The sequence below is a fragment of the Schistocerca nitens genome, chromosome 2 (assembly GCF_023898315.1).
Source record: "Schistocerca nitens isolate TAMUIC-IGC-003100 chromosome 2, iqSchNite1.1, whole genome shotgun sequence".
Lineage (NCBI taxonomy): Eukaryota > Metazoa > Arthropoda > Insecta > Orthoptera > Acrididae > Schistocerca > Schistocerca nitens.
Genome location: NC_064615.1, coordinates 357,431,210 through 357,447,972, shown reverse-complemented (window position 1 = coordinate 357,447,972; position 16,763 = coordinate 357,431,210).

Here is a 16,763-nt window from a genome sequence, read left to right as displayed (position 1 = left end):
TCTCAAAATTCGGTGTACCTTGCCAATTTCTTGCATAATTTCCGAAGTACCCCGTGTTATTATTTTGTGGCTGTTCCGTATTTCTATGTCCCTCTTCCCGGATTGGAGCGCGAGTGTCCTCTGAAATACGTAATTCTTGTATTACCTGTGTCAGCTGATCTTGTACTTCCCTGATTTCTCTTTGGTGTTGCGTATTAATTTGATTCTGATTTTGTTTGAATTTCCTAATTTGTTCGCACTCTTCTGTGTCATTAAAGACTGTGTCATTCAGATTATCATCTACCTTCGTAGATAAATTATTTAGCTGATCCGAAAGTTCAACTATTTTCTCTGATAATGAACTAATTTCCTCCATGTGTCTTTCTGAACCAATTTTCAGAGTATCTACCGTGTCCTTTAAGTTTTCCTGAGTTTTTGCAAGTTGCGTAACCGAATCGGTAGATGCAACTGCGTCAATTTTAGCTTGCAAGGTGTCATGATTTTCATGAACAAAATGGTTTGCAGTTCTTTTATGGCTGCGTCGTGATTCTGTAACGCATTTTCATGCCGCGAAAAAATAGGTTGAAAATGCTCACAAATTTGTGTTTGAACGTCATTACAGACTTTTTGACATTTTGATTCAATGTTATGTAACTCAGTAGTTAAATCTTCACGTGTTTGTCCAAGCGTTGTGTCTAACTTTTGAAGCTTTTGCTGTGTTTGTCTCTGATTTTGTTCCATTGTGTCTAACTTCTGAAGCTTTTGCTGTGTTTGTCTCTGATTTTGTTCCATTTGTTGCATTAATTGCAATAATAATGTATTAGTGTCTGGAATCTGTTTCTCTATGCTTTTTGGCAGTGCATTTTCACCGGCAACATTCACATTTTGACAAGCAGAAAATGTGTCTTGACTCATTTGAGAAAACGGTGAGGACCCAAAACCTGAGTCTACAGTAATTGAAATATTGTGTTCTGTCATTTCGGATTCCTGAGGCGAGCTGTTGCCGACCGATCGATCGATAATGCTTCCCTGTTCACTACTTGTTTCATTGTCTACACCATTATTTGCCGCCCGCTCCATTTCCCTATGCGCAATTACCAAATTGCTACTTTGAATGTCTGTTACTTCATTACACATGGTGCTGAAAAGCTACGCTCGTCGTCACTATTATTTGGAGCCTAGTGTTACGTTTTTCACACGCCATTATTGTCACAATATTTCACACGATAACACAGAAAAGCACAATTTGAAGAGCAAAAATAAGAGAACACATTAACATAGCACTGAAAATAATATCTCGTTAATTGCTAGTGCAGCTGCGAAATATTTGGTGCAAATCTACCTGCATTTCACAACTGATTTACTGTACAACAATGAAAGACGGCAACTACAAAGGAGATTCTCTCTACAATTACGCGCTAGCAATAAACAATAGCCACAATAATTACACAAACTACAAGAAAAAAATCAGAAGATTCCAGTGAGGTATCCTCGGCTAAGGGTCGACATATGAAACGTCCTCTTAGAAAAATTATACATGACTGTGCTTAGACTGACACACAATATTTTTTTAGCACAACGCAATCTGACTTTCAATAATCCCTACAAAAGAATGGCCCTGTCTAACATTAACCTATACCTTTCACAAATCACTTACCTCACAAAAATCTTCGTTACTCCAACTACTGCAATACAGCGAGCGCCAATACTGCTAGCTAAATAAAAGATTCAAACTACTGATAGCACTAACTACTGATAGGCATAGTTAGCAAGTGAAAGATTTTGATAGAGAACAAACAATGTATTTGCCTTAATAGTGTTCAAAAGTCATAATATATATACCAGTTCATTACATCCATTCTTACAAATGTACTGTTTCTGATGGACACAAGTCCAGATCATCCGCTCTCAAAAATTCGCCATCTCACTTCCCCACATCCACCACTGCTGGCGGCTCACCTCCAACTGCGCAACGCTACGCGCTGTTAACATCCAGCTGCCCAACGCTACAATAGCAGACAACAATGCAAACCACCCACAGATTGCACACAGTACAGCCAGTGATTTTCATACAGAGCGCTACGTAGCGTTACCAATAAGAAAACATAAACAGCCTACTTACAGTTGTTTGATTTACTCTTGTTAAATTCTACTTGTTTTCTTGGTGAGGTCACCTGCCGTTTTGCTTTAGGTTCGTCCCACCACTCTTCTCTGTTTGCCCACCTGCGGGAAGGTTGTTGTTTATAAATTGGGTGGTCCGTTTTTCCCTTGTGGAGTAGGGGCGGGTTAGAGCAACCTGCGGTTCAGGTTGTTCGGTGATCTCCCTATCAATCTACCGTACGTTAGTAGCTGCCTCTGTCATGTTTGTCGGATTTGGTGTGTTAACGAATTTATTGCTTGGAATGGAACGGCCTAATACCTGAAATATGTTTTGATCTTTGGAAACTTTGATATTATTGCCTATGATCTTGAGAGGCGGTATCTGTGTACTGCACAGCATCGTAACTATTGTTTGGCCATCCTTGTAGAATTTTATATAAGATTGCATTTCATGGGCTTTTATTTAAATGATCATTTTAGTACATAAAGTTGCCACCCTTTCACCGTAAGACTTCTCTTAGAAGCTAAAATGAAGTTGTACCTTCGGTGGCAAGGTTAATATTTAAATTGTTATTGTTTTGTACCATTTCCATCCATCCTACGGGGGTTGCATAGTTTGTGTGCTTGTGTAAATTGTTAAAACTCTTAGTTTAAAGTAATCTGGTGTGTTGCAGATTTGCACCAGGTTAGTCTTTCAGAGGCTGTTGTCAGCGATCGTAACTACGGCCGTGTGAAAAGGGAGTGGCAAGGTTCTCTGCCTGAAAGCTCATACAGTCCAAACTTGTTTCTTTCTGCCTCTGAAGAAATTGTGACTTTGATATTTAGAGGGTGCTTTCTGATTATAATTTTAAATCTGTTTCTTTTAAAAAATGCTTTTAGGCACTATTAAAGTGAATCAAATTCCCATTTGTTAAAAGGAATTTGGTTATGCTTTCATCAGTTACTCTCTGGCAACTACTTCCATGTTTACATAGTGTGAGTAAAAGTGTTAATGTTTTTGATGAATCGCTAGTAAATAAAATAAATTCTTAAGAATATTCTTTGAAAATAAATCACGGTTCAGAAGTACTGTATGTAAAAAGCTGCAAAAAATCAGATCTTGAAGAGATTTTGAAGTGGTACAAAGACTGACAATTTGCGATACATGTTCAGAAGTATACAATTGTGCACTTTGCAGAACTAAAAACGTAGTATCCTATGAGTAAAATATTAATGAGTCATACTTTGAACCAATCATCTCGTAGAAAAACCTGGATGTAATGTTGTGTAGTGTATAAAATGGAACCCTCGTCGCAGATATACAAGATTCAGCATGGGTGCACAGACCAGGCGTCTGCTGCAGATGGTGATAAGCAGCAACGTTCGCTGAACTGTAGTTGAGAAGACGTTGTTGGCAGTCCTTGGGTGATTCGGGCGGTGAGTTGCTCAACGGTTACACGTCTATTCGCCCGTACACATCTCCTCAACCGTCGTCATCTATGGCCCGTGGTGCATCACAGTTGCCTCGGTGCCGGTTTTGGATAGCGCTACTTTGCCGTGCGCGGTACGACAGCATGCGAAAAGTTTACATAGTTATTTCGGAAATGTACTTCCAGCTTGGGTTGCTGGTTTGGCTATCTCCCTGTTTGTCCACCTTGATTTTGTCGGCATATAGAAACAGATGGATCAACAAGATCCCATGTCTGTACTTTATTACCTTCCAGAAATTTTCCGTCGTGGAAGACACAATCAGCATCGTCGTCTTCCGGTACAGTAGGTGTTTCGAAATCTATTTCAGGCGGCGTATCAGAATGGGAAGCTTCATCTTAGCCACTAGAGTCTCCTTTAGATGTAAACTGCATTTGGTTTGTCGACGTTTGATCTTGTGCTCAGAGGCTTTTGCTTTCTGTTTCCTAGAATCATTTTTTTCCGTTTGGGTTGTTGCTTAACTCTACCTCTAATTGACTTATGCTTGGAGACCATTTTAGAATAGGTAATGTCCCGGCTTTTCTATCTCTATGGGACGACTTTTATCTAGTGTTGATACCTCCAGAGGCAGATCCAAAATTTTTGGTGAACAAAGAGCAACTGCATAAGAACACTTAGAGGAACAAGCGACAGTTGCAACAGAACTCTTAGATGTTCCAAGTAACCCAAAACACTAACTTGGAAAAATATCCTTCGTACAGCTCAAGGAAAAGTCGCCAAGTGAAAAACGACCTGTGCATAATAAATTACTGCTCACTAGGTATATTTTTCTCTAATTATGAATATTTAGGACATTCATCTAATAGTTGACACTGCAAGCCATTGCTTGTTTTAAACATAAATATCTGAGTGGCGGTAAATATTATTTTTACATAGAGAGAAATATTACCTTCTCAATAGCTTTCAAATTGTGAGCTACACCCGTAATTTTTGTATATGACTTAGCGAATTTACTCATGGCACTTTTGTTTTCTGTGCCTGCTGTCACTTTCAGAACTCAAATTAATAATCAAATTAGTTAATTTAATAAGATTGAGCCTTAAATTGCTTATGTATCCATGTTCCACAACAAAAATATTAAAACAGTCAGGAGTATGAATGAGAACAGTGTCATTTTTAAGTTTACAAAATGACGAGAAGTTTTATTATTCCTTTTGCAACTACAACAAGCTGACAAATCTTACACAAAAATGACAAACACTAACCGGAAAAGGAATAGTGTTTCATTAACAAAGCATACATTGGGGTGGAAGCTGTACAAATTCTCTCCTGAATTAATCCCTTTTATAACGCAATCTGACTATGTTTACATGAGTACACTGTGAGGCCCAACTCTGATCAAAGTGAATCATCTACGTTCAGGAATAACACAAACTGTGGTTCATCTGAGAACAGGAAACTGTGAATATCATTTAACAACCCTACGCCGGTGCAACAGTATGTTACCCTTTCATCTTGATCGAGGGGGCAGCACAAAACGGCGCGCTGTGGGCGAGAAACCGTATGCTCCGACAGATGTTCTGACGCGTCCACGAAAGTTTGCAAACCACGCTGTCTGGCGTTTTGATTATCAGAACTCGGGAAGCTTCTCTATCAGAGCCCTGAATTCCCGGAAAATTTCAGTGGGAGGTGCACCTATTTGCTGGTCCGGCCAGACCAATTTCACAGACAGGCACAACGGCGCGTCCTGCAATTGTCAAACGTCGATGGCCGACTCAGGACGAGTAAGTTCACCGTCATGACACACGATATGTCCGAGATGATATGCACTTCCAATGTCGGTACAGTTGGAAACTGCTGGTGGCTCTTAGTCCACCACAAGATACAGACCACAAGTCTCACCCAGAAAGGGAAAGATCTGGAGTTCTCCACCAGGGCAGGACGAGAAGACGAAGAAGCAAAGAATCACAACCTCTTTCTACCAAACTTCGGAAAGGGAGCTGAATTAGCAAAAAAGGAACCACCCCTACATTGCACAAACCAATCGAACTATCCTCTACTCATTGAATCTTCCTTCTTGACTGTTCTGTAGGCCTGGTTGCCAATAAAAACAGAGCACTGGGATTCCCACACTGGGGGAGCAAGTCTTCACTGTATGTATCCTGTCAGGAGCCTTCATTTTACATATCCTGATAGGAGCCAATCAGTGCCTCCAAATCTCTCATGTCTGAACAAAGAACATTTTAGAGTAGGCAGGTATCCTTCTCTCAGTAAGCATGGCCATGTTTTGGCAAAAAGAAAGAAAAATCTACCTAGACGGGACCACAGAGCTCTCATCTTTACAGGCCAACTATTTCCAATTTGTGAAAGAACGCTGTTAAGCTCTCCAGATAATCGCGCCCCTGAAGTATATGTTTCGCCACTCACTAAAAGAACCTGGCAACTTCCTGCTGCCAGGGGGATTACAGTCTTGCCTCCACTAAACACGTGCACCAGGCACTCTGCGTTGTCCTAGCTTCTAACATGAGAATGTTCGAAGTTTTCTGACCTTCCCATCCTTTGCACAAAGGCTCAGTTTACAGCAGTCTCTCCTAAATGGCTTCCTCCGCCCACTTTCCGCCAACTGGCCGCCTTCACGACGTACTGCTGCCTGGTCCACGTAAAATGTTTTACGATCCGGCGCCCTTCTGTCTGACCCTAAGCAGAAGGAGGACAGCGCTACAGCCAAAAGTTCCTCTGCAGGTGCGATCCACTGAGCGCGGCTTCCCACAATCACTCACATAGCCTGCTCTCCCGTCACCTCCATTACAGCCCCTCGTGTGCAAGTTCTCTACAGGTTACACGCGCATTTTTAAGAACATTCTCCCACAATTTCCTCACATAAAAAAGTCAAACCACACGTACCCAATGTAGTACTGGAGATCACCGAGGTCATGACCTAAATATGAATGTTAATCTGACTGACAGTGTTGTTAAAGTGAGAGAGTGGCGTGCCACCTCTCTAAACAAGTATTTATCTGAAACACAAACTTTCTTCATGAGCCGCTCTCCAACATGTTACTTCACGAGTGTGTACAAACCATTACACGTGGAACTGAGGCAGAGTGCATCTAGAGTGCTGCCTCCATGTCTCACATCCAGGACTGTGGAAGGCCGAACAACAAGAGTTACGCTCTGTCAAAACTGTGGTTCGATAGTTTTGAAACACTACATAAATGACGTTATAAATGTAGTATTACCAATAGTGTTAGTAGCATTGGCGGATAAAGGAACATTAATGTATGTGTAAGAAACTAGGAGCCGACTACTTCTCTTTGTTTTTTGTTTGTTTTGCACGCAATTACAACCGCACGTCTTTCAGAGTTAGCCCACTGGGTATTTTACACGCTTACAGAATATAAATTGCATTTCATAAGTATTAAAAATTAGTTGAACGCGTAACTCCTGCACTTTTATGTGACAAAAGCAATTACTTTTGATACAAGTAGTTTACATACACAAATATTATAAATACGTATATAACTGTTCTTGTTATTTTGTACTCCGTAGAACCTTCATCATGATCAAAGGCAAGAGTTTCCTGTTGTAACTGATAAATTCGAAAGTTGTTTATGAATAACAGAAACATGTTTCATGTAAGTTCGACGAAGTACTAAAGCGATGTTATATATATTGCAGTTGTTTTTATTTTATCTTTCCGTTGAGGAAATTGCGTTTTCTAGCACTATACGTTAAATTTGTATTGTTTCCTTTATTTTTACTACAACATTCCTCTGTTCCACATTACAAAGCAATAATTTTCGAATAGAACGTAAATTAAACATTGATCATTTCAATTTTGTTATGAATACTGTTCATTTTTAAGTAAAAGACAGGAGCATAACTATGCAGAACAAAAATGTTCTGTAGGTTAGCAGGCCCGTTATATATCCTCCCTGCAATGCTGGCAAGTAGTCGACACTCACTACAGAATATAATGGAAGCTGTCAAATGTGCTGTACGATCATCAACGAATGTTCGCATCTTGACACGACCGCGTTTGGAACAGGTACTTCTACGTCTGCGTCACAGCATGCTGTCCAAAAATGAATTTCACTTAAAAATAGTTTAATTTGCAAAAATATAAACAGGCTTCGCCATAAGCAAGTTTGATAAGCAGATTAATTCGATGAGTTGTAGGTGCTCGGAACGCTGTTCATGGTTGCATGAATAATACCGATGACCTCTGTGGATCGAAGTTACTTGAGTTGTGACTGTGAGGAACGGTTTAATACGTGGTCTCTCTCTCTCTTTTTTTTTTTTTTTTTTTTTGCGTGTTCTCTCAGTTCGTATAATTATCATACCACTGCCCAGAAGCTCGTCACCCATCATTTCTCAACCACTCTATGAACTCTGAGCCTCTGGAAAGGAACAGCCATATTTAGATGGCTTCATGTGAACAGGCCGGCCGCGGTGGTCTAGCGGTTCTGGCGCTGCAGTCCGGAACCGCGGGACTGCTACGGTCGCAGGTTCGAATCCTGCCTCGGGCATGGGTGTGTGTGATGTCCTTAGGTTAGTTAGGTTTAAGTAGTTCTAAGTTCTAGGGGACTTATGACCTAAGATGTTGAGTCCCATAGTGCTCAGAGCCATTTGAACCATGTGAACAGACTGGTCAAAACCGTGGCGTGAATATTGCATTATGGTTCAACATATACTGCTCTATCCCCTGGCACCGGCAGAGTCCAAGTAAGCCAGCACAAGATGGGAGATGCGGCGGACACAGCCTAACTGGATATAGTCTCATTTCACAAGCTTAAATCAGCAGCATGAATGACAATATCTGTGAGATCACTTCAATTACTGCAGTTACAAGTGATATCATTATGATATGACGAAAGAATAGTACACTTCACTTATACTAGTTAAGCACAAATCTACAAATATCTGTTTCTTTACATGAGAGAGAAATGATTATAAATCGAGTGCTTACTTTTCTATGTGGGAAGCTTTTAATTAGCTTGGAACTACGTTCTTGTGGCCTTTATTCCACGATCTCAATGTATTTGCCGTACGTGAAAGGCAGGAAACTCTTAGCTGGGTAAGAAAAATGAGTGGACATTATGCACGTACAACATGTAATCATTAACGTAATCGTTTTTGCATAGCTAGTCCAATGCGTCTTATAACCAAATGGAAGTACGGTATTACAATACGTATAATATTTCATCAATATAAAACACATATTTTGGACCTAAGTCTGCATGATTGCCACATCATTTCTGCATTACTTCTCTCTCTTGCTCACTCTATTGATCATTAACATAGTGTCTTCAAATGCAGTGTCATTGCCACTCACGTAGAAAGGTCGTGTCGCACACTGGAAGAGATACGAAACACTGCAGCCTAGTAAGCAGATCCCTGTATTTTAATGCAACACTGAAACGATGATGACTGAAGTGCTGAAGCAGACCCCGTGTGTTTTCTTTGTAAAGACAGAGATCCCCTAGATATTAGGACTAGTATTTATTACATGTGTACGTAGCTTCCTATCACTGACAAGTAGAATAAATCTTCTGTTCGGAAATTATTCTTTTCCTTTTCTCTGTGATTGTACTGCAATGTCAATGTATTTTCCACGTGCTGTATGCAGTTGATTATGCCACAAAATCGTTCTTGGGAACGTTACAGTAATGTCCCAAAATGAGATAGGGAAAGAAAGGAAGAAAGAGACTCACGAAAATTTGGAAATTTGTAGTAGGTTCCCATGGGAACAATCTGCTAAGGTCATCAAATGGTTGAAATGGCTCTGAGCACTATGCGACTTAACTTCTGAGGTCATCAGTGGCCTAGAGCTTAGAACTACTTAAACCTGACTAACCTAAGGACATCACACACATCCATGCCCGAGGCAGGATTCGAACCTGCGACCGTAGCGGTCGCTCGGTTCCAGACTGCAGCGCCTAGAACCGCACGGCTACTCCGGCCGGCGCCGAGGTCATCAGTCTCTAGGATAACACACTACTTAATCTAACTTTAACTTATGGTAAGAACAACACACACATCCTTGCCCGAGGAAGGACTCGAACCTCCGACGGGGTAAGCCGCGCGATCCGTGGCAAGACGACCAAGACCGCGCGGCTATCCCGCGAAAGACGCACAGGAAGAGCGAGAGAGAGAGGAAAAGAGAGAGAGAAGGTGGGGAGGGGGCCAGAGGGAGCGCGGGGAGTTGTCTGATTGTTCATTGTACCGAGACGAGACGTCAGCAAAGACGGGCCAAGATCAGTTATTAGCAGAGTTGTAAAACTACCAAAGTCTACTGTAGACTAACATAAATGTAGACTACAGTATTATTCCTAGCAGCTGTGGTCAGTTAAGATCGTACCCGCATTACCTGTACGTCAGATGTGTTGCATACCGATTGGGGGTTAGCTCATAACGATCGTTTTCGTTATGTATCCGATTAGTGTCTTACAGATTCCCCTAAAAGTCGGTAGCGCTGAACTGTCTCGAAACTGAGTGAGGATATATAAAGGGCCTGTCAATATACAGTACATTTTTGTTCTACATAGTTATCCTCCTGTCTTTTACTTAAAAATGAACAGCATTTATAACAAAATTGTACTATCGATGTGTAATTTAGGTTCTATTCGAATATTGTTGCTTTGTAATGTGGAACAAAGCAATGTTGTAGTAAAAATAAAGGAAACAATACAAATTTAACGTATAGTGCTAGAAAACGCAATTTCCTCAGCGGAAATATAATATAAAAACGACTGCAATATCTATAACATCGCTTTAGTACTTCGTCGAACTTACATAAAACACCTTTCTGTTATTCATAAACAGCTTTCGAATTTATCAATTAGGACGGGAAACTCTTGCCTTTGATCATGATGAAGAAGGTTCTACGGAGAACAAAATAACAAGAACAGTGAGCCTTGAGTGCTGGCGTCAGTGTTATTGCGTTAATGTATCGTTGAGATCGATTGTGGTTGAGCTAAGTTATCTTTGCTTTTCGTGTGTCTTGTCTTCCGGGTTGGCGGGCGAAGCGAGTTGGTTGTTGGCCTTCGAGGGGTAACCCCCGGAATCTCGTGACATTCGCGGGGAGACAAGTGTCAACGGCTGCCGAACGAGCGTGATGACCGTTACACATTGTGGTGTGAAATTATTTGGGCGTTTTGCCGACATGGGCAGCTTGGAGATATAAGTTCTGTGACTTCTCTGGGAACAAAATTTAAACGAAAGCGGTGAACCTGTGGAACCCGCTCCCTCGTATTGTGTACCTCATATGGAGTAAGTTCACATATCGCCTTCCAAAGTTTAGTATTTATCTTCCTTCCGTCAAGACGGGTTACGCTGGTAGAGATATATATTGTATGTAACCTGTTTGTATATGAACTTGTTTTCTTAAATATTAGGCACTGGCAACTGGCTAAATCTTAAACTGTATAGCATCTGCTGAGTGCCTTGTGCAGCTTTTTCTAGTAATTTTTTATTAACACGTCTGAGCACAAGAACTTTTTTTTTAGGTAAGTGTTTCTGTTGTAGTTTTTTATATAAGTGGTTCTGTCATGTTATGTAATGGCATCTTAGCTTCGCACTAGTGTACAAGTGTTATTAAGTCATCCTTTACCTGTAATTGTTTTCATTATGTCTATTTTGAGGCAAGTCCTATATAGGAGTTTGAAGTTCTCAAGTATGTCAGTAACGCTGTTTTCATAATATGGAATTGTTTGTTAGAGTACTCATTACGTTGGGTTTCTAACTGTACTTGCAAAGTTTTATCTAGTGGCTCGTCAACAATTTGTAATTCTCACATTTTTTTAAAGGGTTAATGTCAATAAATTGTCTTAATTATAAAGTGTGACTACCAACCATGATTCTATCCCGCTTCCTCTTTTATGGTATTTAAGAAATGGTGTGTAAATGTTTGTGTATGTAGACTCTACTTGTATCAAAAGTAATTGCTTTCGTCGCAAAAGTGCAGGAGTTACGCGTTCAACTAATTTTTAATACTTATAAAATGCAATTTATATTCTGTAAGCATGAAAAATACGCAATGGGCTAACTCTGAAAGATGTGCGGTTATAATTGCGTGCAAAACAAACCAAACACAAAGAGAAGTAGTCGGTTCCCAGTTTATCTCTTACACATTCATTAATGTTTCTTTCTCCGCCAATGCTACCAATGCTATTGGTAATACTACATTTATAACGTCATTTATGTAGTGTTTCAAAACTCTCGAACCATAGTTTTGACAGAGCGTAACTCTTGTTATTCGACCTTCCACATTCCTGGACGTGAGACATGGAGACAGCACTCCAGATGCGCTCTGCCTCAATTCCACGTGTAATGGTTTGTACACACTCGTGAAGTAACATGTTGGCGAGCGGCACATGAGCCATTCGGGGGAAAAAGAGGCAGAGAGCTTCGCGTGAGCATACTGTGGGTCGCACTGTAGACAAGCGCGTAGAATCTACGAGCGCACAACTGTAGTTCCCACCGAGACTCAGCGCCTCTTTATGCTCGCTGGAAAAACCGAGAGCAGGTGTCTCGTGCCGAGTGGGTAAACTGAGCAAGGAGGCACAGTGGTTAGAACACTGGATTCGCATTCGGGAGGACGACAGTTCTAATTCCCGTCCGGCCATCGAGACTTAGGTTTTCCGTTATTTCCCTAAATCGTTCCAGGCAAATGCTGGGATGGTTCCTTTGAAACGGGCACGGACGATATCTTCCCCATCAGAACTTGTTCTCCGTCTTTAATGACGGTGAAGTCGACGGTACGTTAAACTCTATAATCTTCCTTGCTTCCTTTCCAATGAGTCACGAGCCGCTCGGATCACAAATGTATACGTCCTTCAAGATTACGTGGATGTAACTATCGTATGATGCTGAAAGTTCACTTATTGAGATTTATAGCTACACTTTTGTACGTGTTACACTACATTTAACGAGGAAACCCCGGCAAGCTCCATCACCCCCTAGGAAGTTCGTTGTTGTTGTTGTGGTCTTCAGTTCTGAGACTGGTTTGATGCAGCTCTCCATGCTACTCTATCCTGTGCAAGCTTCTTCATCTCCCAGTACCTACTGCAACCTACATCCTTCTGAATCTGCTTAGTGTATGCATCTCTTGGTCTCCCCCTACGATTTTTACCCTCCACGCTGCCCTCCAATACTAAATTGGTGATCCCTTGATGCCTCAGAACATGTCCTACCAACCGATCCCTTCTTCTGGTCAAGCTGTGCCACAAACTCCTCTTCTCCCCAATCCTATTCAGTACCTCCTCATTAGTTATGTGATCTACCCATCTAATCTTCAGCATTCTTCTGTAGCACCACATTTCGAAAGCTTCTATTCTCTTCTTGTCCAAACTATTTATCGTCCAAGTTTCACTTCCATACATCGCTACACTCCATACAAATACTTTCAGAAAAGACTTCCTGACACTTAAATCTATACTCGATGTTAACAAATTTCTCTTCTTCAGAAACGCTTTCCTTGCCATTGCCAGTCTACATTTTATATCCTCTCTACTTCGACCATCATCAGTTATTTTGCTCCCCAAATAGCAAAACTCCTTTACTACTTTAAGTGTCTCATTTCCTAATCTAATACCCTCAACATCACCCGACTTAATTCGACTACATTCCATTATCCTCGTTTTGCTTTTGTTGATGTTCATCTTATATCCTCCCTTCAAGACACCATCCATTCCGTTCAACTGCTCTTCCAAGTCCTTTGCTGTGTCTGACAGAATTACAACGTCATCGGCGAACCTCAAAGTTTTTATTTCTTCTCCATGAATTTTAATACCTACTCCGAATTTTTCTTTTGTTTCCTTTACTGCTTGCTCAATATACAGATTGAATAACATCGGGGAGAGGCTACAACCCTGTCTCGCTTCTTTCCCAACCACTGCTTCCCTTTCATGCCCCTCGACTCTTATAACTGCCATCTGGTTTCTGTACAAATTGTAAATAGCCTTTCGCTCCCTGTATTTTACCCCTGCCACCTTTAGAATTTGAAAGAGAGTATTCCAGTCAACATTGTCAAAAGCTTTCTCTAAGTCTACAAATGCTAGAAACGTAGGTTTGCCTTTCCTTAATCTTTCTTCTAAGATAAGTCGTAAGGTCAGTATTGCCTCACGTGTTCCAGTATTTCTACGGAATCCAAACTGATCTTCGCCGAGGTCGGCTTCTACTAGTTTTTCCATTCGTCTGTAAAGAATTCGTGTTAGTATTTTGCAGCTGTGGCTTATTAAACTGATTGTTCGGTAATTCTCACATCTGTCAACACCTGCTTTCTTTGGGATTGGAATTATTATATTCTTCTTGAAGTCTGAGGGTATTTCGCCTGTTTCATACATCTTGCTCACCAGATGGTAGAGTTTTGTCAGGACTGGCTCTCCCAAGGCCGTCAGTAGTTCCAATGGAATGTTGTCTACTCCAGGGGCCTTGTTTCGACTCAGGTCTTTCAGTGCTCTATCAAACTCTTCACGCAGTATCATATCACCCATTTCATCTTCATCTACATCCTCTTCCATTTCCATAATATTGTCCTCAAGTACATCGCCCTTGTATAGACCCTCTATATACTCCTTTCACCTTTCTGCTTTCCCTTCTTTGCTTAGAACTGGGTTTCCATCTGAGCTCTTGATATTCGTACAAGTCGTTCTCTTATCTCCAAAGGTCTCTTTAATTTTCCTGTGGGCAGTATCTGTCTTACCCCTAGTGAGATAGGCCTCTACATCCTTACATTTGTCCTCTAGCCATCCCTGCTTAGCCATTTTGCACTTCCTGTCGATCTCATTTTTGAGACGTTTGTATTCCTTTTTGCCTGCTTCATTTACTGCATTGTTATATTTTCTCCTTTCATCAATTAAATTCAATATTTCTTCTGTTACCCAAGGATTTCTACTAGCCCTCATCTTTTTACCTACTTGATCCTCTGCCGCCTTCGCTACTTCATCCCTCAAAGCTACCCATTCTTCTTCTACTGTAGTTCTTTCCCCCATTCCTGTCAATTGTTCCCTTATGCTCTCCCTGAAACTCTGTACAACCTCTGGTTCTTTCAGTTTATCCAGGTCCCATCTCCTTAAATTCCCACCTTTTTGCAGTTTCTTCAGTTTTAATCTACAGGTCATAACCAATAGATTGTAGTCAGAGTCCACATCTGCCCCTGGAAATGTCTTACAATCTAAAACCTGGTTCCTAAATCTCTGTCTTACCATTATATAATCTATCTGATACCTTTTAGTATCTCCAGGGTTCTTCCATGTATACAACCTTCGCTCAGTGGAAAAAAGAGTTGAAATAAGTGAACACGTGTCTTGGCTTGTCTGTAGATACTCGACCATTCTTGAAGAAAGATGGTCATAATTTTCGAGGTCCTTTATGTATATTTAACCACACGATATTCTCAGACCATATGGGGCCACAGTGGTTAGCATCGCGGCTTGTTAATTTTGTGCCCCCTGTTCCAAACGCGATTATTGTTTTTATTTTATTTTTGTTTTCATTTATCTACCCATGTCCGTAGAATGTTACTAGAGGAATGTTTCTTATCAAATTAGGGGATACATGGGCGATATATTAATTGTAAAATAAGTATCACACATTTTTTATTTATTATGCGTGTGTAAGGTATGTTGAGGAGTTAAATTCGTTCTAAATCCTCATATGCTGCTATTTCATTCTCATATCAATTCTTACATTTTAATCATACGTTGAATTCCCTGCATTCTCTTGAATGACAACAATCGTAGAATCATTCGAAACACAGATATTTCGAAAACCACAAGCATCGCCTGAAGGTAAGCAAACAGACACACACACACACACACGCATTTTCTTCTGTAAAAACGACTAATTATTTTTATTCAGGTATTCCTCTACCCTACGCTAAAGCAAGAGTTCACGAGGGGACATCTTTAATCTACCTTGGTGTCCGAAATTAAAGCAACAAACGGAAATTTTACAAGGTACCGTTTATTTTGCCACAAAACAGTATAAACAGTTAATAGTGAAGTAGAAACAGTGTAAAGTATACAGAATGTAAACAACTGCAGCATGCATAACGGTAGGCAAAAATGTTCTTCGTTTTTTCAACTTAACCTATTTGCGCACACATTCCTACAACCGATTAACGTGCTCAGCATGGGGTGTTACCCGCTTAGGCAGCAACACAGGTCTGCCAACGACAGGACATGCAACGAATGATGTCATCAATCTCATGTTGAGGCAGTAACAATAACGCCCATTCTTCCTGCAGAGCTGCTCGCAAATCTTGGGGAGTAATTGGTGGATGCTGACGTGATGCAAACCGTCTCCGCAGTGCATTCCAGACATGCAGATTCAAATCGTAAGAACGAGCAGGTCACGCCATGCGTGCAATATTTTCCAAGGAAACATCAACCATCCGTGCTCTTTGAGGTCGAGCATAATTGTCCGTCAATACAAAGTCTGGGCCCACAGCACCTCGCAACAGTCATACGTGAGGTCTCAAGGTCTCGTCACGATACCTGACAGCAGTTAAGCCTTTCCGATTCACCCGTAAAATTTCTTGAAGAGCTGTTCGAGTGGTCAGCATAAACCCTGCCTACACCATTAGGAATCGTCATACATATCGGTCTCATTCCGCAAAGTTTGGGTCCAAAAATCGTGTTCCACGTTTCCTACAGATGCGAATCTGTCGAGAATCGAGACCACATCGGGACTCTCTGTGAAAAGAACATTGGCCCACTGTTCGACCGTCCAGGTGCCATGTTGCCGACTCCACTCTAGACATTTCCTTGTGAGAAGACACGTCAGAGGTACACGTACGGCAAGTCTCCGACAGTAAAGGCCCCTGTGCCGAAGCCTTCTCGATGCCGTTTGCTTCGATGCAACACATCCAGCGGACGCTGAGAGGTCAGATGCCAGTTGCCGTGCAGTAGTAAGGCAGTATCGTCGTGCCCTTACAGCCAAACGACGGTCGTCTTTCTGATGCCGCAAGTGGTCGGCCCTACTCTGGTTTTTGGAATACAGTTTCCGTCTCTACAAACTGTCGCCACATCCGAGAAACAACAGAATGATTCACATTAAACCATTGGCCCACATCAGTTTTCGACTGTTCTGCTTCCATTCTTCCTACTGCTCTCCCCTGCACAGGGTCTGGTAGGCATCTTCTCTGTGCCATATTGCACCGTCTGCGACTGTGTACACAACGATTGTTGATTTGAGTGTACCCGACAAATGCTACTCTGTCTGATGGGTACCCTGACTTCAAAAATGTTCAAATGTGTGTGAAATCTTATGGG